The sequence below is a fragment of the Pelodiscus sinensis genome, chromosome 14 (assembly GCF_052426305.1).
Source record: "Pelodiscus sinensis isolate ZL-2025 chromosome 14, ASM5242630v1, whole genome shotgun sequence".
Lineage (NCBI taxonomy): Eukaryota > Metazoa > Chordata > Testudines > Trionychidae > Pelodiscus > Pelodiscus sinensis.
The window spans coordinates 42,524,881-42,548,016 of record NC_143065.1 but is presented as its reverse complement, the minus strand read 5'-3'; the positions used below and the strand labels follow the sequence as shown (position 1 = coordinate 42,548,016).

Here is a 23,136-nt window from a genome sequence, read left to right as displayed (position 1 = left end):
GACTATGGGGGTTGAAAACAGCCCTGGCAGAAATACACGTTAGGACTTTTCCCAGTGAACAGCTCGTACCAGCCAACGGACCCAGGCTAAGAAAGTGTTAATTCGAGCCAGAGGCCTAAGGAAGCTGTATCCTTTGGAAATGGAAAACCAGTTTTAAGGAACTCTCGAGGGCAATAGAAGCTCTATTTGGATTTCACGGCTCTAGACGGCGCATTTGTCTGTAAACTTGTCAGGAGATGTGTGTTTAAAAGGGTGCTTGAGGATCCAGCAGAGAGAATAAGGAGCTTGCTTCAGGCCTGAACTGAGCAGAAGCTGGCTTCTAGCTCGTGCAGTAATCTCTGGAGGTCTCAGGGTTGATTCTGCCTGTTGGTGTTAAACACATGTAACCCCCACAGCTAGCGTGGGTCCCTGACCAATGTAGTGGCACTGAGACCGCTTACAGTGAGAGATATGAACAAGGGAGCTCTGCAGCCTCAGCTGAGAGCCAACTGGCTTTATAGCTCAAGCTCTTCTAGAGGCTCCTACACGAAGCCCCTGCACTGTTAAGGATGAAAGGCTCAGGCAAGGAGAGCAGTCAACGGGCGCAGAGGGAAACCTTCCCATAATTGGGACCCTCCTTCCAGATGTTGGGGTATCCTCTCTCACTGAGGTTACCTCTCCGGGGGAGGGAACTACAGTCATCAGGAAAAGGCAGGTGTTACTAATGGGGGATTCAATCATTAGAAATGTAGATAGCTGGGTTTGCGATGACTGGGAGAACCGTATGGTGACTTGCCTACCTGGCGCGAAGGTTGCAGCTCTTTTGAGGAATCTAGATAGACTTATGTGTAGTACTGGGGAGGAGCCAGTGGTCATGGTACATGTAGGTACCAACGACATAAGGAAGGGTAGCAGAGACATCCTGGAGGCCAAATTTAGGCTGCTAGGAAAGAGACTGAAATCTAGGACTTCTATGGTGGCATTCTCAGAAATGCTTCCAGTTCCATGTGCAGGGCAGGTAGGCAGGCAGAGCTTCAGAGTCTCAATGCGTGGATGAGACGATGGTGTAGGGAGGAGGGGTTTAGCTCTATAAGGAACTGGGAAAACCTTTGGGTTAGAGAGAGCCTATACAGGAAGGATGGGCTCCACCTAAACCAAAGTGGATCCAGACTGCTGGCACTTAGTTTAAAAACTGCTCTGTGACCTTTTTAATGTTAAGAGATGGGGGAAAGCCGAATGGTGCAGAGGAGCACGTGGATCGGACAGAGATGTCTCTTAGAGGAGAGTCTATTGATAGAGATTCTCTAGGTTTTAGTCAGGAGGAGAAGATGGAAGAGGATAAAGTATGGGCCAGATCAGATGAAAAACATTCACATTAAAAAGAATCTGACGCATCAGAGAAGGGCAGACATATAAACAGTGGCAAGTTTTTAAGTGCTTGTACACAAATGCTAGAAGTGTAAAAAATAAGATGGGTGAACTAGAGTGCCTCGTGTTAAAGGAGGATACCGATATACTAGGCATCACAGAAACCTGATGGAGTGAGGACAATCAATGGGACACAATCATTCCAGGGTACAAAATATATCAGGAGGACAGAACCGGTCATGCGGATGGGGAGTGGCACTATATATGAAAGAAAATTTAGAATCAAATGAAGTAAAAATCATAAATGAATCAGTGGAGACCTTCCGCTTTGTGCTGCTCGCCTCCTGACAGGATGGCTTGTCCTTTTAACGCCCAGAGGCCTGGGGCCGGCCGACGTTAGCTATAGGCAGGCACATCTCAGAAGGGCTGTGGCGGTCACTGCAGAAGAGCACCCATGGAAAGCCGTAGGAGGTGGTCAGCATCCACCAGCCATAGCTGTTCGGTGGGCTGGCAGGAGGTGGGTAGGGCGGGCGGAGAGCAGCCAGCGCTGGGTGGGTGAGCAGGCTGTGGGAGGGGCCAGAGCCTGGGCAGGGCCTTGGGGGAAGGGGCAGGGGGTACTCAGCAAGAAACAAAAGTCAGGCATCTGCAAGAGACGCGTGACCAGGGAGAAGGCTTTGGGCCTGGAAACCAGAGCAGAAGGCTGAGGGCCAGGGAGGGCAGATTCCACAGGAGTAGGAAAAGATGCCAGCCAGGCGGGGCTGAGTGTGGCCTGCCGAGGCAGGGCTGAGCAATAGAGGATACACTAGGAGTGGTGGTGTAAGACTGTTATGTTTGGTTCCTATCGATGAATGAACTAGACTGGGGGTGGGACCGAAGGTCAGATGAGGCCCCCGGCTTGCCTGGATCTGTCTCCCAAAGGTTATGACACCCTGCCCCCCAGCACTGGGGGCGGCTCGTGCTGGTGCGCCAGCCCCTGAGCCACGTCCCCTGCGGGGCTGGAGCAGACAAAATCTACTAGTTGCCTCCCCCGGCCTCTGGTGTGCCAGAGGAATGTGGGGCCACATCAGCACGGGGTGTTTTTTTCTCTTTGCTTCTCACTTGTGTGTGGCCCCCGCTTGATTTTTTGATCTTATAACTCACTTGGTTAGGCCCAATAATGGTGTCAGCAGAGTGACTATGTGGACAAAGCTGGCAACGGGGTTTGTTGCAAGGGAACAACTCCAAGAAGCTCTGGGAGACAGACCCATAATCTCCTATAGACAACCACCTAACGTCAAGATGATTCTTACCAACAACCACAGGTCATCCCACACTAATACCAACCCTGGTACCTTCCCTTGCAACAAACCCTATTGCCAGCTTTGTCCACATATTCACTCTGCTGACACCATTATTGGGCCTAACCAAGTGAGTTATAAGATCAAGAATCCATATTCCTGCGCCTCCAGAAATATAATCTATGCTATCATGTGCCGAAAGTGTCCGTCTGCTATGTACATTGGACAAACGTCTCAGACACTTCGCCAAAGAATCAATGCCTACAAAACAGACATTAGACAGGATCACAAAGAAAAAACAGTTTCTTGCCATTTCAGCCAGAAAGGACGATGTCTCAATGACCTAATCACATGCATCCTACTCCAGAAGATGTTCAAATCTGCATTTGAAAGGGAATCCTCTGAACTGGCATTCATGCTAAAATTCGACACTCTCCGCGGGGGGCTGAACAAAGACCCCAACTACCTTACCCATTACAAAGATAGCTTCCCCAATTATCACCTCTAATACCATTAGCTCACAGACATCTATCTTTCCCCACCTCTAATATCATTAACTCACAGACATTTACCTTCCTTTCCCCCCTCCCCTGCATCTCCCTTCTGTTCTGAAATGTGATTTGTCCTTTTCATATGTGTTCACTTTTTTAAAATTGTATCCTTTGGTATATATGGTGGGACTATTTTCTTCCACTATTTGATCTGAGGAAGTGGGTCTGGCCCACGAAAGCTCATCACCTAATAAACCATCTTGTTAGTCTTTAAAGTGCTACATAGTCCTGTATTTTGTTTCAGCTACACCAGACTAACACGGCTACATTTCTATCTCTGTTGGGAAGGTGATTCTCAACCGGCCTGAGACATATTAAACCCATTCTAGACAAGGCAAAACAAAGCACTGCATTGGCCGGGAATCGAACCCGGGTCAACTGCTTGGAAGGCAGCTATGCTCACCACTATACCACCAATGCCTGTGCTGGAGTGTGGGCTGCTGTCTCAACAGGCACTTGTGAAATGACTCACCAGGCTCAGCACGCTAGAGGCAGCCTGACAGGTTGGAGCACACACAGAGTCCCAGGCAGCGTGGAAGCTGGGGAGCAGCTGCTACATCCCAGGCTGAGGTGGCCCCAGCCCTACCCCTCCCCTCAGACCGGAAAGATGAACAGACGTGACTGGATGCACCCCCCTTCGGCGCATGAGACTCCTAACACAGTCACTCTGCCGGCTGGCTCCTACCAGCACAGAGGCCTTTGCTGTGCCAGGGGCCAGACCTGGGGCTCTGCCGGAGCAGGAGTTCTGGACAAGACCCCATGCTACCCTCAGGACCACCCTGCTGGCCAGCCAGCCAGCCAGAAGCCAAAAGGTTCCCTGCAGCACTGACATTTGAAAGTGTGAAACCAGCTCAAGCCACTGAGGTGGCTGAGTGGTTAACGCCATGGACCAGTGTCCTCTGCATGCAGGGGTTCAAAGGCTTTCTGCTGGAGCATTAACTTTGGCTGCCCCTTGCTGCTTCACACGCACAAATCCCTGGTCATGCTGGCGTGACGCAGCTCCCTTTCTGCCTGCGGGCCTGGATACTGAGTTGGGATATGTCTGGCTGTGCAGCCCCTGGAAGGATAAGTCCTCTCTCCTCAGGGCTGCCAGCTGGGAGGTAGCTGCAGTCCTGTGGTTCCCTGTCTTGCTTCTCCAACCTGTTCACAGTAAAAGCAAGGTCCAAACTAACACGACTGAGTTACTAACACGACTGAGTTTCTACCGTCTTTACTCCAGGTTCTGCTAACAGCAGCCAGTTCTCATCCATTGGTCTGCTCGTGACGTTGTGACTTTGCTTTTGTGGGTGTTGTTCTTACTGCAGCACAGGAGAGCCTGGAGGCTTCACAAACTGTCCGGAAGGTTTGTCTTTCCCAGCCCACACAGCATGGGGAAAGCTAGGCAGCAAATGCAGCTCTCCCTGGTTTCTGACTTGCTCAGCTGATACAAGGCCACACCCACAACTCCCTGCTTAGGGATGCATCTCTTGGTGTGTCTTTCTTGACCTACCAGGATTGAGGGTTCAGGACATGAATTCCCTTCCTCTGTTGGGAACATGGTTCTCACCCAGCCTCACTGACATTAAACCCAATCCTGGCAAGGCAAAACACAGCCCTGCATTGGCTGGGAATCGAACCCAGGTCAACTGCTTGGAAGGCAGCTATGCTCACCACTATACCACCAATGCCTTAGCCCAAAGCTTCCCCTACTATCTCTCACAGGCACTAATGAAATGACTCACACCTTGCCCTCTAGTAGGAACAAGTTTGGAGCACTAGAAGCAGCCTGACAGGTTGGAACGCAAGCACACAGCAAGAGAGAAAGAGAGAGTCCCAGAGCAGGTGGAAGCTGGGGAAAGGCTGCTACCTTCCAGGCTGAGGTGGTAGCAGGACCAACTGTCCCCTCAGACCAGAAATACAAACAGATGTGACCAGATGCACAGACTGTGCCTTAGCTCAGCCCACTCCTGTCCCAGTCACTCTGGGTGTGTCTACACAGCAAAGTTATTAATTAGTAAAAGAGGATTTTAACATAGCAGTGTTTTAGAGATCTGCAACCCTCCAAAAACTCTGTTAAAGGAAGCTTTTTCTTCCTTATCTGAGGCCATTAACACCTGTCTACACTTTGTTGAACTATACCCATGCAAATGTCCCAGCACACACACATCCCTTGCAGCCGGCTCCAACCCAGACAGACAGGGAGGCCTGCAGGGAGTGAGTCAGGCACTGCACACAAACTGCCCCTGCCTCCACCTCGCTGCACAGATGCCAGCATCCACCCACCCACTCCCTCTTTCCCCCACCTACTCCATGCAGTCGACCCCTTATCGCCCGCTTCCCAGGAAGCTTGAGTGTGCTGAGTTTCTGCTTCTCCCTCTCCTCCTGCAGATGGGACTCTCCCTCCCCTCTGACTCCTCATCAGCCAGTTACTTACTTATGCCCTCCCCTCCCAGCCATTAACTGTTTCCTTATCGCCCTCTTTCCAGCTCTGGGATCTCCTCAGTTCAAGCAGGCAGCTAGCTCCCTTTAGCTGCCTATGCTGCAAGACGCCCCTTCCCTGCCGGTCAGCTGAGCTCCCTGCCTGTGCAGGTGATTTGAACTTCTGAGTGGAGCTAAGAAAATAGCTGTGCAGCCAGGCAGCTTCCAGGGAACCTTCATCTCTCCCCTATTCAGTCCATGTTCTGCTAACAATAGCCAGTGTATATCACCCATTGTTCTTGTCTCCACGTATTAACTTCGCTTTTGTGTGTGTCATTGTTCCGTGGGACAGGAGAAGCTGTAGCTTCCAGAATAATTAGAAGTCTTTGTCTTTCCAATCCTCACTTTCAGGCTGGAGCATGGGGTAGAGCAGACGAGGAGACGCAGATTCTTATAGTTTCTGACTTGCTCAAAAGAGACAATGCAACTCCTACAACTCACTGCTGAGTTCCATGGCCTGCATCCCTTGCTGGGATTCAGGACATGAATTCCCTCCCCCTGTTGGGAATGTGATTCTCACCCAGCTGGAGAGACATTAAACCCATTCTAGACAAGGCAAAAGACAGGGCTGCATTGGCCGGGAATCGAACCCGGGTCAACTGCTTGGAAGGCAGCTATGCTCACCACTATACCACCAATGCTTCTGCTAAAACCTGCTCTTCTAGCTCTCCCAGGTACAAGTGAAATGACTCACATCTTGCCCTCTAATGGAGACATGCTTGGACAGCTAGAGCTGGAAGCTAGGGAGCGGCTGCTTCATCCCTGGCTGAGGTGGCACCAGGTCCACCCCTCCCCTCATACAAGAAATATAAACAGATGTGATCAGAAGCACAGCCCGCATACCACTCCTTTCACAGTTACTCTGGGTGTGTCTACACAGCAGTTATTTCGGAATAATGGCTAGTATTCCAAAATAACTATCTGAGTGTCTACACAGCCATGCCATTATTTGGAAATAACGGACGGCTTATTCCGACTTCTGTAAACCTCATTCTAGAAGGAATAACGCCGCTTCCGGAATAGCGATTGCAAAATAAGGGGTGTGTAAACGCTCCACTGCTGCTATTTCGAAATACCCCCTTACCAGGGCCATTCTGTGTTTCCTCCTGGGGCTCTAAATAGAGATAGCATGTCTACATTAGGGAAGCCTGCCTTGGACTAATGTCGAGGCATCCCTGCAGTGTGGACGTGACATTTGGAAATAAGCTATTTTGGAATAACTATTCCGGAATGCCTTATTCTGAAGTAACTGTGCAACGTAGCCGTAGCTTCTCTGGGCTATTTCCTGCCAGCACAGAGGCCTTTGCTGTGCCAGGCCTAGGGCTCTTCCGCATTGGGCAAGGCTGTGTGTTGTCCCTGAGACAGCCCGGCTAAAATTTCATATGTGCCCCAGCAATATTATGGGAGTGTGTGTGAATGTGCCCCACCAATGCAAACCACACACACACACACACACACACATATAATTTTAAGCAGTCCATATGTGTGGAAGAAAATATATTATAAGCAGAGCTATTGAAAAAGGAGCAATGCTTATGATATTTCATGTGAAATCAAATAAAAAAGAAAATTACCACTCCCCTTGGAGTACACGTAGCCACCTTTCTAACTGCTCACGCTAGTACTGCATACCATCATAGAATCATAGAGCTGGAAGAGACCCCAGAAGGGCATCAAGTCCAGCCCCCTGCTCTAGGCAGGACCAATCGCAACTAAATCAACCCAGCCAGGGCTTTGTCAAGCCGAGACTTAAACACCTCTAGGGATGGAGACTCCACTAGGTAACCCATATAGCAAAGAGCTGGCCATGATGTAACACAATTTTCCATGTATTAGTTAGTAACACAGGATTTAAAAAAATCATTAATATCAGTGTTTTAGAGATGTGCAACCCTCCAAAAAATTCTGTTAAAGGAAGCTTTTTCTTCCTTATCTGAGGCCATTAACACCTGTCTACACTTTGTTTGAACTATACCCATGCAAATGTCCCGGCACACACACTCCAACAGCCGGCTCCAACCCTTTCCAACCCAGACAGACAGGGAGGCCTGCAGGGAGTGAGTCAGGCACTGCAAACAAACTGCCCCTGCCTCCACCTCGCTGCACAGATGCCAGCATCCACCCACCCACTCACTCCCTCTTTCCCCCACCAACTCCATGCGGTCCACCCCTTATCGCCCGCTTCCCAGGAAGCTTGAGTGTGCTGAGTTTCTGCCTCTCTCTCTCCTCCTGCAGATGGGACTCTCCCTCCCCTCTGACTCCTCATCAGCCAGTTACTTACTTACACCCTCCCTTCCTCCTCCCCCCAGCCATTAATTGTATCCTTATCTCCCTCGTTCCAGCTCTGGGATCTCCTCAGTTCAAGCAGGCAGCTAGCTCCCTTTAGCTGCCTATGCTGCAAGACGCCCCTCCCCTGCTGGTCAGCTGAGTTCCCTGCCTGTGCAGGTGATTTGAACTTCTGAGTGGAGCTAAGAAAATAGCTGCGCAGCCAGGCAGCTTCCAGGGAACCTTCATCTCTCCCCTAGTTTGTCCATGTTCTGCTAACAATGGCCAGTGTATATCACCTATTGTTCTTGTCTCCACGTATTAACTTCGCTTTTGTGTGTGTCATTGTTCCATGGGACAGGAGAAGCTGTAGCTTCCAGAATAATTAGAAGTCTTTGTCTTTCCAATCCCCACTTTCAGGCTGGAGCATGGGGCAGAGCAGACGAGGAGACTCAGATGCGGGTTCTTATAGTTTCTGACTTGCTCAAATGAGACAATGCAACTCCTACAACTCACTGCTGAGTTCCATGGCCTGCATCCCTTGCTGGGATGCAGGACATGAATTCCCTCCCTCTGTTGGGAACGTGATTCTCACCCAGCCGGAGAGACATTAAACCCATTCTAGACAAGGCAAAAGACAGGGCTGCATTGGCCGGGAATCGAACCCGGGTCAACTGCTTGGAAGGCAGCTATGCTCACCACTATACCACCAATGCTTCTGCTGAAACCTGCTCTTCTAGCTCTCCCAGGTACAAGTGAAATGACTCACATCTTGCCCTCCAATGGAGACAGGCTAGGACAGCTAGAGCTGGAAGCTGGGGAGCGGCTGTTTCATCCTACACTGCGGTGGCACCAGGCCCACCCCTCCCCTCAGACAGGAAATACAAACAGATGTGACCAGAAGCACAGACCACTCCTCAGCTCAGCCTGCTCCTTTTGCAGTCACTCTGCGGGCTGGTCCCTGCCAGCACAGAGGCCTGGGGCTCTGCCAGGGGGTGTGACGAGAGATGCAGGGTGATGCTTTTCAGAAGACGGCTGCTGAGATGAGGTGGCCGAGTGGTTAAGGCGATGGTCTGCTAATCCACTGTGCTCTGCATGCTCCCATCCTCATCACATGCTTATCGCGCTCTTGAGTTCAGCAACTGCTCCCTGCTGTGCCATACACTCCAGCCCCCTGTTGTGCTGCTAAGGTGCATTTTGCTCCTTCCTTTTCTACCTGCTGGCCAAGATACGGAGCCTGGATATGTCTGGCCATGCTCAGTGCTCTGTACACTTGGCCTCTCCTCTATCCACCCTCTCCTCCCTTCTACCTGAGACCTCTGGCGGGATAAGTCCCCTCACCTCAGGGCTGCCCACGGGGAGGGAGCTGCATTCTTGTGGTTCCCTGTCTTGCTTCTCCAGCCTGTTCACAGTAAAAGCAACGTCCAAAACAACACGACTGGGTGTCTACCCTCTTTACTCCAGGTTCTGCTGACAGCGGCCAGTTCACATCTATTGTTTTGTCTCCTCGTTGTGACTTCGCTTTCACGGGCAGTGTCCTTACTGCGACACAGGAGAGCCTGGAGCCTCACACATCGTCCCAAAGCCTTGTCTTTCCCGTCCCCGCCCCCAGGCCGGAGCATGGGGCAAAGCAGACAAGGAGATGCAGTGGCAGGTTTCCAACGTGCTCAAATGATACAAGGGCTACGCCCACAACTCACTGCTTACTCCAGGGGTGGGCCCCTAAAGTCCAGAGGCCTGATGCGGCTCCCAGCTTGCATGTGTCTGGCCCTCAAGGATTGTGACCCCTCCCCCCAACATAGGGGATCCTGCGCTGGTACACCAGCACCCCCTCCAGCCATCTCCCCCCTGGGGCTGGAGCACAAAATCTACTAGCCTGGCCACCCTTAGGCTCTGGGATGTGATGGTAAGGTAAGGAGGGTCTTTCTCCTTCTCAGTTGGGGAGGCCACATCAGGGAGGTTTTTTTTTCTTTTTCTGTTTCTCTTGTGTGCAGCCCGCAACTGATTTTTTCTATGGGTCAGTGCCCTCCCCGCCCCCCAACCCTAAAAAGGTTCCCCACCCATGAATTAGTTCCTGGAGGAAGGGGCATGAATGGATAAAAAAAAACGCTTGCGTGGAGGTTAAAGAAGCCCCTTGAAAGGGGAAACTGAGGCAGGGGCTGTCGGTAGTGTGGGGGCATTTCAGCGAGGTCCAGCCCCTACGCTGCCACCATAAACCAACTTTCTACAGCGGAGCTACTGCACTGACCGCTGGTGGGGACTCCTACAAGTGGGCTGCTGGGAAGAGATGCAATTCTTTCACACCCTGGTGACGCCCTAGGGTGTGATGAACGCCCAAGCGTCCCAGCTTGAACTCTTCAAGAACGAATCGCCACTGACGAGGCCTGGGAGGCCGGAGGACAAACCGCTGCCTGTGATGACGCTAGTCTCTGTCGGAAGAGAGCCGGCCTCTGGCGGTGGCCAGACCAGAGCCCATCATGCCTGAGGGCGTGGGGGGGGGGGCGGGGGGTGTTTGGGGGTGACTCCACTTTACTCCCCAAGACCCAGCTGAGATGTGGGGTTCCTGGGATGCTGTATGAGCCCCCCAGGGACACGGCGGGAGAAGGAAGGCCGCTTCAGGCCTGGGCTTAAGAGTCAGTGACATGGCCAGCGGGTGTGCTAGGCGGGGGAAGGAACCGCCTTCCTAAACCGCCAGCCTGGCCCCGCCCATTCCCCCCCCCCCAGAACGCCTATTGGGGGTGGAGCGTCTGGGGCCAGACACCCGCCTCCCTCCCTGTGCTCTGGGACTGGCCAGGCTGGGGCCGCCCGCCTCCCCACCTCCCTGTGATGCTGGAGGTGGGGCCTGCGAAGGGCGGGGCTGCCTGCCCCACCCCTACCTTCACCCACCGCTCACGGTCAGTGAGGCTGTGTCTACACTGTGCACAGGGCTGGCTCGAGCCATTCCTGCGGCCTGGGCAGTGGGCGCGTGACGCTTGAGCAGCTCCGCCCCCCCACCGCGCAGTGCCCCTTATAACTGCCATCAGGAGCCCCCCATAGGTTGGCACCCCGGGCAGCTGCCCAGCTAGCCCCCCCCTTAATCCGGCCCTGACTGGGCAGTACAGCCAGGTGTTGGCTCGGCTTTGCTGGGGCGTCAGCAGCCAGACTGCAACGCCCTGCCTGAACTACCATGAGGCCACTGTGTGTCTGGGGGGCACCCCCGGGTCCTTCATCCCAAGAGGCTCTAGGACTGTCTCTCTTGCAGGAGAACCTGCCTGCTTTCTGGGGAATTGTGGGCAGGCTCCCTGGAGCCTCCCAGGACTGGAACGGTTCAGCCTGCGTCTTCATTGCAGGGCTAAGACTCCAGATGAACCGTGCCGTGTAGACAAACCTGCACGATCCCTTTCTTTCACCAGGACAATTCAGAGCATTAAAGGAGACCTCGAGGCAGGTTTCAGGGGAGCAGCAGGCCGGAGATGCTGGAAATCATTCCAAATGTGGAGGGAATCCAGGCCTAACCATGGATGAAACGTGGCTCTCTGGCCGCCGGGCACTGCCGAGTGCAGCGCAAGGGAAGAGGGGCCTGGCCATGGCAAGGCCCTTTCGCATGAGGCAGAGACACGGTGAACGAAGCCAGTGACAGAGGGGAGGGACCTCGCTGGTCTCCATTCCCCAAGGGTCAGCCTTGTGGGCAGAGAAAGAAAGGAAGATTCTCCAGGCTCTAGTGAAGCCTGACGCCCTGGCCACCAGATGCTCGAACAAGCCTCATTCCTGGGAGCGATTCAGCCGCTTGTCTGGTTGTACAGCTGCCCTTCGGAGTGTGCGACTTTGTGGGCTGCCGATGGCCGAGGGCGGTTCAGAAAACAAGCCGTAATGCGCCTCGGCTCTAGTTAGGGCCAAAGCTTGTCTGGGCCCGATAGGAAGGCTAGCCGAGTCTGCGGTGTGGTTCTCAGAGGACACAACATAAAACCGGAAGGAGCTGTTGAACGAGAAGCCCCAAAACTGGTGGGAGAAAAGCATTTTTCCCAAGAAACTAGATCAGCGTGACAGGACCGTCGAAAGGTCTCTTCACCTTTGCAGGTTCCCCCACGGAGCTTCCCTCGCCTCTCAACCCTTTGAGCAGGGGTTTGGGAGGCTGAGAGCAAACGTCCCTCAGGGGACTGGTGGAGGGGACAGGGACTCTGAGCTGGCTTGTGTTAGGGATGTGAATGGGTCACTGGGTACCCGCCCTGTGCAAGGCTGCTGACTCCAGTGTGGGGTCAGAAGCAGCCGGGCTGGAGCGTGCTGTGTGTCATGGCTGTGATGGGCTGGAGCACCCCCCATGCCTGTTTAATCAGTTAACTGGTTAAACTTAACATTTAATGGGTTAACTAATTAAACGGGATTTTACAGCCCTCATTTGGGCTGTGTTGAGCAGCCGGATGCTTTGTACATATACAGGACTGGGTGGGGTGTGTGTGTGTGTGGGGGGGGGGGTGTACATAACAAGTGGGGGTCTGCAGGGGTCTGTTTGGGAACCGGTTCTGTTCAATATCTTCATCAATGATTTAGATGATGGCCTAGAGAGGATGCTCATTGGCTGTGTCTATACTGGCAGCTTCTTGCGCAAGAACAGCCATTCTTCCGCAAAAACTTGCCGTCTGTCTACACTGCACGAGCGTTCTTCCAGAGGTAAATTTACAGTACAGTGTTGTAAAACAGGGCTTCTTCCGGAAGCGTTATTCCTCTCCCCACGAGGAATAAGCCCTCTTGCGCAAGAGCTCTTCCACAAGAGGGCAATGTGGACAAGCAACATGTATTTCTTGCGCAAGATGCCCTTATGGTTAAAATGGCCATCAGAGCTTTCTTGCATTTACACTGCCATGGATGTTCTTGCGGAAAAGCACATCTCTTGCACAAATACACATGCCAGTGTAGACACACTCTTGTGGAAGAGTTTTTGCACAAGAACTCTTCCACAAAAGAGTTCTTGCGCATGAAGCTACCAGTGTAGATGTAGCCATTAAGTTTGCAGGTGGTACCAAGCGGGGAGGAGGTGGCAAGTGCTTTGGAGAAAAGAGTCATCATTCAAAATGATCTGGATCAACTAGAAACGGTCTGAGGTCAATAGGATGAAGTTTAGTAAGGACAAATGCAAAGTTTCTCCACTTAGGAAGGAACAATCCTCTTCACATACCCAGAATGGGAAGCGACTGTCTAGGAAGGAGTCCTGCAGAAAGGGACCTAGGGGTCCTAGTCGACCACAAGCTAAATACGAGTCAACATGTGACACTGTTGTGAGATCTTGACAAGTTCCAACCGAATCGATACTGTAAGAAACGTGACAAGCTCTTCTGTACAAATGCCACCAAGGGGTATGGAAAATCACCAACCCTCCTCTTCTTCCGACGGCTCATAAACCTGACACACTCAATCCACGTTCATCATAAGCACCTGGCAGGTGAATGCAGAGCACTACGGTATTCAAATTAAGAAAAAAAAAAAAAAAGGAGTGGGGGGAGAGATTTGTTTTGGACACATTCATATGAAAAGTGCTTACAATTTGGTGTCTAAGTTTCGCATCGTTCTCTTTCACACGGCAGTACCACCCCCAGGTGACCTGCAGACACACAGGCCTTCTGTTGCACGCAGTCAATCTGTACGTGGCCTTTTGGGGATGGGACGGAGGTTACATGTGGAGGGGAGGGGGAGTTAGCTCTCTGCTGGGCTTGTTTCGCTGACCTCGGGCAAAACACGCTGCAGGAGGGAGGGTCTCGGCTCCCATCTGGGCTGCGAGCTCCGAGAGGAGCCAGCCGGTCTGACTGCCCCTCGCTTTTGCTTGCTTATAAATGCTGAGACCATCAGCTAATCCAGGGATGTCCGGGTCAGCTGTTCTCACTGCTTTATCAGCCGGAGATCACTCCCAGGGCCGGACGCTTCCAGCAGGCAGCTTTCAAACGAATGGCGTGTGTCAATGCAGGGTACTGGGGACACTGGGGCCTCTGCTCTTTGAGACCAAAATGTTGTTTTAAAACGTTGCCCTTGTTGCCAGTCTCATGCTGTGTCTGATGACACCCAGAGGAAAGACGCTGCAGATTAAGCAAGCATAGATACTGCAGAAATCCATCTTTTTCCCAGACTCTCCAGAACAGAAATCGGTTCTTCCATCTCACAGCCTGCTGGCTGTTCAAACCGCCCATATTCCTTGCGCCCTGAACACGTTTTCATTCATCGCCTTTAAAGCCAGACAAAACAAGCAGATCTTCTAGGCCAGTGGTTTTCAAACCACGGGCCGTGACCCAGCACTGGGCAGTGGGATGTCGGGCGCTGGGTCGCGTTGCTGCAGGGGATCAGATGACCAGTGGGGGGCTAAGGCAGCTCCCTGCCTGTCCCAGTCCCACAGTCTGTGCTGTGCCCCAGCAGCAGCCAGCAGCAGGCCCAGCTCCTAGGTGGGGGAGCAGGGGAAGAACGCAGAGGTCTCTGCACATTGTCCCTGCCCCGAGCATTAGCTCCGCGCTCCCACTGGCTGGGAAGCTGCTGCCGGTTGCTTGTAGGCAGGAGAAGCAGGAAACTGCCTTAGCCCCCCACACTCCCCGCTGACCGGGAGCTGCTCAAGATAAGCCCCTCCTGCCCCAGCCCTGATGCCCCCCAAAAGCCAGGGCCCCCTCCTACACCTAAAGCTCTCCTCAGCTCCATGCGGAGCCTGCACGCCTGCCAAATTATGTTGGGTCGCAGGCAGCCACAATTTTCTTCAGCTGGGCCATGAGATAAAAAGTTTGAAACTTTGGAAACATGTGCTCTAGTCTGACCTCCTGAGTATCACAAGCCACAGAATGACATGGGTCTGGCCCACGAAAGCTCATCACCTATTAAACCATCTCGTTAGGCTTTCAAGTGCTGCATCGTTTTTCCTTTTGTTTTAGCAAGATCAGACTAACACGGCTACCTCTCTATTCCTACCCTCTTTCCTCAGTACTGAGCCCAGCAACTTGCATTTGACTACAGCCTATTTCGAGATATTGGCTCCTCCAAAGCCCGAGAAGCCAAACCTGCCTCTTCCGGCGGGGGGAAGAGAGAGGGAGAATTGAGCAGAGCAGGGGGTACAATGGTGCTGAGCGTTATCTGGGGGGCTTGTCCCTCCTGGCTTCTTTTCCTGCAGCGTGAAACGGGACCAAGCCTGCGTGGGGTGTGGCAAAGCAGCTCGGTGACTGTTGTGATCTCTCTTTCCGGCACCTTGACAGCAAGGGCCTGTCTGCAGGGACTTGGCCGTTATGCCTTTGAGGGTCTGTCAGCGGGGAGGCCCAACCATGGCCCTGTTGACATCCATAGCAAAACATCAGGGGCTTGGGCGCCCAGGCAGGGGCCAGTCATCGGGGAATTGACTCCGAGAGCTTTTGCGCTGCCCAGAGCGTGTGAGCTTATGCCCCGTCCCAGTCCCGGGGGGCTCCCTCCCGTACCCCAGACCTAGCGGAACACTTGCAGCTTCCCCCAAGGTGACCGTGCTGTGAACAGATGAGCGGACGGGCCGAAACAGTCCACCGTGACGAGGCCAGGGGCTCGGCCAGCTGTCCCTGCTGCCAGTGCTTCCTGGCTGGCACGTCACCCAACGCCAATGGATACTGATCACACCCCAGGACCAAGCACAATGGATAATAATCGCATCCAGCTACGATGAGGGTGTAAATACTGAAGGGAGAAGAAAAACCCTTTGGAAAGGCGGTGCAGCTAACCGCCACTGGGAAGGGAGAAAAGGGCCATTTTGGGGGGAAAGCAGGGAGATGGGGAACAGACAGAATCAGAGGTGGCAGGTTTGCCAAAATTTTGGTGGGGCCCAGAGCTTGCACCCCCTCCACCTGCCTAAGACTCTGGGAAGGAATTTGGGTGGGGAAGGGGGGAGGGCTCTGGGAGGGAGTTTGGGGGCTGGGTGCCGGCTGGGCTGTGGCAGGGGATGGGGGTACAGGAGTGGGGAGAGCTCTGGGAGGGAGTTTGGGGGAAGTGTGGTTCAGTGGAGAGGCGGGGTGGCAAAGCAGGCTCCGGGAGGCAATGGGGTGCACGGGGAATGCTGGGGGGAGCAGTGCTGATTTGGGGCACCCAGGCAGGGGCCGGGGTCTCTGAGCACTACTGCTTGCAGGCACCACCCCCACTTCCCATAGACCCCCCCCAACCACCCACTTCCAGGGCTGTAGAAAGCCACTCTAGCCCCACTGTGTTTTAAATCCCCCGGGGGGGGGGGGGTACCAAGTGGCCCAGAGGGAGGGACCCAGCCCTGCACTTTGCTGCAGCAGGGACCCTGAGCCAGGAGAATTCCCAGAGCCCGCCCACCACAGGCCCCAAGAAGGCACTGCCTATGGATGGAAGAGGTTAGCTGTGAACCCAACCTGGCAGCCAACTCTCAAGCCGACTGGAGAACAGGCCGCAGGGCTAAATCACCAGATTCTAATTGCGATCAGAAGGTGAAACAGCACCAAAAGCCATCACTTGTGTCTTTTTTGGCCAGGCAGATCCAAACAAGCTTTTGTGTCTGTTTTTAATTAGCACGTTGGGTGTGGCTCTTTAAACGGGACAGCCATTGTCACAGCGGCCTGCAGTGACACGGAAGAGCGTACCAACTATTGTTCTTTGGAGCAGGAAAACTAGCAGACACGAAAGCCCACAAAATCTGGAGCAAGTACATTTATGTAACAAGTTTCTGGTTTAGTAGCCTTCTGGAATCTCGGGTTTATATAGAATGATGCTGATTCCCCTGAGACAGCATCACTGAAGTTACATCGGATACGTTTTTGTTTCCAGTTGCCTAACCAAATAATCTCTGGTAAGATGTTTATGATTTTCTTTGGTCTTTCACTGAACAGTTCCACGAGCTCTCTTGATCTTGCTCAGTGTTTTAGTTACAAAGTCATTTAAAATGAACTGCTCAGGAAATCATTGAAAAGAAAATCATGCAGTGCAGTATTATGAGTTTCTCTGCACAGCAGGGAACAAAGGCAGAAGTAGAGTTTGGTTTGTTTCTTGGAAAAGGGGCAGTAAGCCTCTGAAGCTCTCTAAAACAGAGTCAGGAGCTTAAAAAGCTCCACCAGATTTTTTTTTTTTAATCTCATAATTTTTTTAAGTGTTTGCCTGAGAAGGAGGTTTTTGTATTGGAGGTTCCTTTTCTTTGCCTAGTACACTGTTGCAAAAACAAACAAACAAGAATCTGAGATGCATTAACAGGAGTATTGTGAGCAAGACACAAGAAGTCATTCTTCCGCTCTACTCTGCACTGATTAGGCCTCAGTTGGAGTATTGTGTCCAGTTCTGGGCACCGTGTTTCAAGAAAGATGTGGACAAATTGGAGAAGGTCCAGAGAAGAGCAACAAAAATGATTAAAAGTCCAGAAAACATGGGCTATGAGGGAAGGCTGAAAGAATTGGGCTTGTTTAGTTTAGAAAAGAGAAGACTGAGAGGGGACATGATTGTGGTTTTCGAGTATCTAACAGGGTGTTACAAGGAGAAGGGCGAAAAATAGTTCTCCTTCGCCTCGGAGGATAGAACAAGAAGCAATGGGCTTAAATTGCAGCAAAGGAGGTTTAGGTTGGACATTAGGAAAAACTTCCTAACTGTCAGGGTGATTAATTGGAATAAATTGCCTAGGGAGGTTGTGGAATCTCCATCACTGGAGATATTTAAGAGCAGGTTAGACAGACATCTATCAGGAATGATCTAGATGGTGCGTGGTCCTGGCATGCGGGCAGGGGTCTGGACTTGATGACCTCTCCAGGTTCCTTCCAGTGCTAGTGTTCTGTCATTCTATGATTCGTCCAATGTATCTCACTGAGTAGCGTAACAGAAGAGTGAGGTTCATCACCGTGCACATGATTAGGGATGTTAGCAGCTAGCCAGATAACCGTTTAACCAATGAGCTATTGGTTAATGGTCCTGGTTCACCGCAACAACCTCTCCCCTGCCTCCACGTGCTCTACATTTAAACTTGGACTGGCAGGCTGATTCTGCCCCAGCCCACCGAGTTTTAAATGAAGAGCACGCAGGGAGCCATCTGCCACCCTGCGCTGCTGCCTCTGACACAGCGGCAGTAGCATGGGGCAGCAGCAGCCCCTGTCCGTAGAAGGCTGAGGACTGAAGGGGAGGATGTGCCATGATCAGAGTGGTGCTGAGGGCTGGCTGCCTCCAGCCCCGCCTCTTCTGCCTGAGGCCCCACCCCTTCTGGGAGCACGGAACTGCCCTTCCGACCTTGCCCAGAGGCCTTGGGCCACAGCTCCATTATCTATAGCCTACAGCAGTCTGAGCACATGCACTAGATGGGCCTTTAAGCCTGGCTGTTACGATTTGTTGACTCTCCAGACAAGTTCTTTGTTTTCAAGCATTAACCTTGGGCGATTGGGAATGGGACACGGATCCTATTACAGCAGGTCACAGGCCCGAGTTTGGATGAGGTCAGCAGCATCCCTTTTATTGGCTAGCTTGTGACTTAGGTAAAAGGAGAGGATGGGCTAAGTTGAATTTGCAGTAGACAGGTATCTCAACTCATGCAGTGGTCAGGTAGGACCCCATCCCCAGATCCATCTGGCTTTGGTGGGGAACGTCTGACACAAAGACTCTCATTGAATTCTCTTTTAGGAACGTTCCCTGTTCCTCTTTCGGTCCCTGTTCAGTGAATGGATATTAAGCTTCACGCTATGATTAGGTGCTAGTGCAAACTCAGCAGCCGTTCTGAATTCCCTCCTCCTCCTCTGCAGGTTTATTTCTGTTCCAGAAGCAGAAGATGCTGGCTTGGGAATCGGAAGATCTGGGGTCACTTCACAGCTCTGGCACCTACTGTCTCCAGGCATCAGTTCCCCATTGGTGAGATGGGGCTGGTGACATTCCCTTTGATCGTGTGGATGGTAAGCTGTTTGGGACAGGGACTGCCTTGCACTCTGGGCATGTGCTGCACGTAGCACAGTGGGGCCATGACGCTAGAACACAAATCACGTTTCCCAGTGGTTTTGCCATGTGTATTCAGATGCTTGTCGCTCATATTCTTAGATACAATAGGAGGACAGACTAACACAGGCACAGAATTTCCCCCAAATAATTCCTAGGCCAGCTCTTTTACAGTCCTCACAAATGACATCAGCGAATGTTCAAAGAGATTGAACCAAGATGAACTAGAAACATAAGATGAGCATGGAACAGAATTGTGTCTCGGTCAACCTTACAGAAAAGAGATACACAGTGAAATTTGGAGCAGTGCTCTGTGTTGGCACCGATACATCAATGCTTAAGGTTTGAAAGCTAGAAGAAAATGTTATTGGAAACCAAATTGATGATAGCCCTTTTTTGTTAAAACCTAGCAAATGATAAGAGTTTATAGAAATGAAGAAAAAAATACACTTGATAGGAATTCCCATTTTTAAAAATATGACTAAAAAAATTATACAAAAACAATTTAACAAACCCTTTGTTAAACCCTTCTATTTTGGATTTAAAGAAATCCCAAATAAAAATTAACCATAAAAATAACACTGTATTTTTTAAAAATATAATCATTTCAATCAAGTGTGCGCCTTTTTCTTTTATTTTCCCCAAAACACCTTAATTGATTTTTGCACCTAAGCCTTATGCACCTGGTTAAATCTGCTAGCCTAAAATAGAAGTCACTTTGACTGAATATACATGGTCATTCTCCATCTATGGATAACATCCACTACTCCACTGCTGAAGAGGGAGGGGGACAGGTGAGTCCCGCGAGTTGCATACGACAGGGGGTCTGTGGCAACCATTTGCTTTGTTTTTATGGCTGGGGGGGGTGAAGACTTTTTAAAAATTCTTGACAACCACAGAAGAGGAACCAGATGGAAGCTAGCAAACTCATTTCACATGTCTGGTTGGGTCCACGGTCTATCAAATGATAGTTTGGCCACTATTGGCCTCAATGAGATTGGAGCTATTGGCCTAGAAAGGAAGGTTCTATAGGCCAGTTATCAAGTCCTGAGACAGCCAGTTCCTCAGACTTATGCATTAAGCCCCCCCAAAAATGACCCACAAGAGGCTTAAAATTCACAGGCTTCTATAGAAGCCAGTCCCCTTCTCCACTGGCCTGCACCACCTCTGGCTAAAAAAATTCAGTACGTATTTGTATGTGTAAAACTAGCCACCAGAGGGAGTCCTTGTAGCCCAATGTTTGAGAGCCTGAAAAGGAATTGGAACAGCTCATTAGAAGTACCATGCCGTCTACAATTTCAATTATGGTGCATTCTCTAGTAGTGTGGTCCATGGACCACTAGTGGCCTGCGACCATCTTTCTCCAGACCCACGCTCCGAACTCACATCCCGCCACCGGTGAGTTTGTGGGCTGGTTTTGGCTTGCAAGGGAAGGAAATGGCTCCGTGCGCTGCTCCCACCTCCTCCCTGCCGGCTGCCGCTCAGGAAACCACTCACTTGGAGGCTTTCCCTGCTGCTCCCATTGTCCGGAATCATGGCCAATGGGAGCAGTGGAGGGCGGTGCCTAGGAGCGGTGGGAGACACAGAGCCAGGTAAGTTCCCCTATCCCCTCATGCCCAGACCCTACACCGCAATCACTCTCACATACATCCCCTTCCGCCAAGACCATAAACCTCCACCCCACTCCTGTACCCTCCTACCCACCCAGATTCCCCACCCTCAGCCTGTTCTTACACCTATTCTCCTGGCCCACCCCCTTCCCTAACCCAGTCCTAGACCCATTTTGTCATTGTGGGTGGTTGGCTGGTGGCCCGTGAAAAGGTCTGAATTGAGCAGGGTGAGCCACGGGCCAAAAGTTTGAGAACCACTGCTCTAGGATACCAAATGCACAGACAATAGCCTATTCAGGAAACAGCCACCAAAGGGACATCGTCATTTTAGAAAATCTGCACATTTGACAATGTAATAGCAAATAGACCATCCAAGCAAACTGTGTCCACGTCTCACTTAGTCTGTGGACTACCTGGGGCTCTCTTTAGTCTTCTCCTTCAAAATTAATGCTACTGCCCAGATTTAAAAGAGATGAGCCCAAGGGATTATTATTTATGTCACCATGTGGGTGTCCGGCATGCCAGAAATTTCGCTGAGGACACCCGCCCTGCCCTGAAGCACTTACAGTCAAAGAGCCTGATGTTGGAAGCTGTCCCCTTTACTCTCATGAGCGGCCCTCTAGGGAATAAGGTTGTCTACACTAAAAGGAAGAGCAACGCTGCCACGATCAATCTTTCGGAGTTCGATTCAGCAGGTCTAGTTAAGACTTGCTAAATCAAACTAAGAGGGCACCCCGCACTCCCTCCCTGCCGGCATCCGGTACTCCTCCTTTTGCAAGGAGTAAGAGAAGCCGACAGGAGCATTTGTGCCCATTGGCCTCCCACCATGGGGATGCCACCAAAGTCGGTGTAAGGTACACCGACTCCAGCTGTATATTTGACATATCTGGAGTTACGTACCTTAAGCCTAAGTGGGTCCGCAATAGGATGGAAAGAAAATGGAAGAGAGCCGCATTCGCGGTTGGTTCCATCCACATTTGCTTCCTGAGGATGCCGGGATGAGTTTCCTCCCATTTTGTTCCACTAAATGCATCTGTTGTCCGTATTAATTTTGCTGGAAGGATGGGCAGGTGAGTGGAGAGGGGGGGCAAAGGGACAGAGCGGGTGCCAAGGACCCTCGGGAATGGGGCACAGGTGGAAATAGGGAAAGAAAGGGGAGGACTGAAATGTGAAGAAGTCAGGTGGACAAATACGTGTAGCTTACAAGAACCATTAGGGGAGAGATTAGACTCCTCTGGAGCAAGGTGCTAATTCCGGCCAGTTAACTGGCAGCCAACTGACCAGGGAAAAACTCCAGAGTGGAGTTGGCAGCAAAAGCAAAGGGGTTTTGTTAAGTGTGTGACCTAAACATCTCCCATTCTTTAGTAATCACCAGGCTGAGTTCATATTCCACCAGGTTCTCTTCTGCACTGCGGCTAATTGCAACGATACCGCCGAAGCGCATGGCCCGGCTTCAGGTTTACCGCCGTGCCAACGAAAGCCCTAGCAGACTTCTCAAATGTCCCTGCTAATGAGAAGCAGCTCGCATTTTCGCCTCAAAAGTTCCCTGTGTTTCATTCGAGTCTGGCATCCCCTCGCTTGTGCTGCAGAAAGCCATTTGCCTCCGAAACTGAGCCTGAGGAAACCGAAGTTCCAGAAAAAGTCATTCACCAGAACAGAACAAATCTCCCAGCATGTGACGTTTCCGGATGGACTCACTTGTCTCTCAGACATTGCGTCCCACCTTTGGGCCTTGGCAGAGCAGGAGCAGGTTTGACCTAGTGTTTGTTTGTAGAGACATTTGCTTGGTGTAACAGACTAGTCCTAAGAACCTTCCAGAAACTGCAAGGTTTTATTGCCTGCAAACACCTGAGAAAGTGAGCTGATGAAAGGGAACCCATTTCTGTGTCAGTTTCTCTCAGTTTAGTCTAGAGTCTGCTGACATTTTTGAACATTTCTGTGAGCATATCGCCTTTTCCATATCAAAGCGATCCATCCAATGTGCATTTAAAATGGCCAAATACTTTCCCCAAAACCAGAAATTTAGAATGTGGAAATTTTAAAAACCCAGCATGGGACCTAGATGACCTATTATTCATTTTAAATGTTTCTTCTCTTCAAAACAACAAATGAAAAAAATTCATTTACAAATTCTGCATCGTGAAATGAAGCATTTAAAAAATGCTCCTCCCCGTTTCCATCCTCATCCCCTCCACCATTAGCTCATTTTCCAACTAGCTAATTAACTATTGGCCTTCTCCACACTGTTGAGACTTTGCCAGTACATCTGGGCTGGGAGACCCCCTAGGGGACACGCGGCATAAGCTGACAGAAGAAAATTCGCTGCTGGCATAGCTACATCACCACCCTGAAAGGAAATTAGCTAAGGACTTGTCTCGAATTACTGGGAGATTGGCACTGCAGAGATTGATCTCCCGGAGTTTGATTTAGCGGGTCTAGTAAAGACCCACTAAATTGACTGCTGATGGCACCTCCGTCAACTCCAGTACTCCGCTCAAGGACTCTGTGGAAATTTGACCTAAGGTATGTTGACTCCAATTGCACCATTCATGTCACTGGAGTTGTGTATCTCAGATCAAATTTCTTCCCTTGTGTAGACCTTTCCAGGAAACAGAAACACTTCTCTGGCAGTATAGTTGTGGCTACACTGGGGGTTTGCTGGCATGGCTATGCTGGCTGTGAGAGTGATATTTTAGCTGGCAGTTATATGAGCAAAACTAGCATAGACCCAGCCTTACTCACCCCCGTCTCATA

The 23,136-nt window shown here is 51.2% G+C and overlaps 4 non-coding genes across 4 annotated transcripts; all 4 read right to left on the bottom strand.

Moving 5' to 3' along the window:
• Positions 1-3,523: 3,523 nt before the first annotated feature.
• Positions 3,524-3,595, bottom strand: TRNAG-UCC (transfer RNA glycine (anticodon UCC)). The gene has a single exon. It is a non-coding gene; the product is annotated as a tRNA-Gly (tRNA).
• Positions 3,596-4,770: 1,175 nt separating this feature from the next.
• TRNAG-UCC (transfer RNA glycine (anticodon UCC)) lies at positions 4,771-4,842 on the bottom strand. The gene has a single exon. It is a non-coding gene; the product is annotated as a tRNA-Gly (tRNA).
• Positions 4,843-6,201: 1,359 nt separating this feature from the next.
• On the bottom strand, positions 6,202-6,273 carry TRNAG-UCC (transfer RNA glycine (anticodon UCC)). The gene has a single exon. It is a non-coding gene; the product is annotated as a tRNA-Gly (tRNA).
• Positions 6,274-8,541: 2,268 nt separating this feature from the next.
• TRNAG-UCC (transfer RNA glycine (anticodon UCC)) lies at positions 8,542-8,613 on the bottom strand. Its single transcript has one exon. It is a non-coding gene; the product is annotated as a tRNA-Gly (tRNA).
• Positions 8,614-23,136: the final 14,523 nt, after the last annotated feature.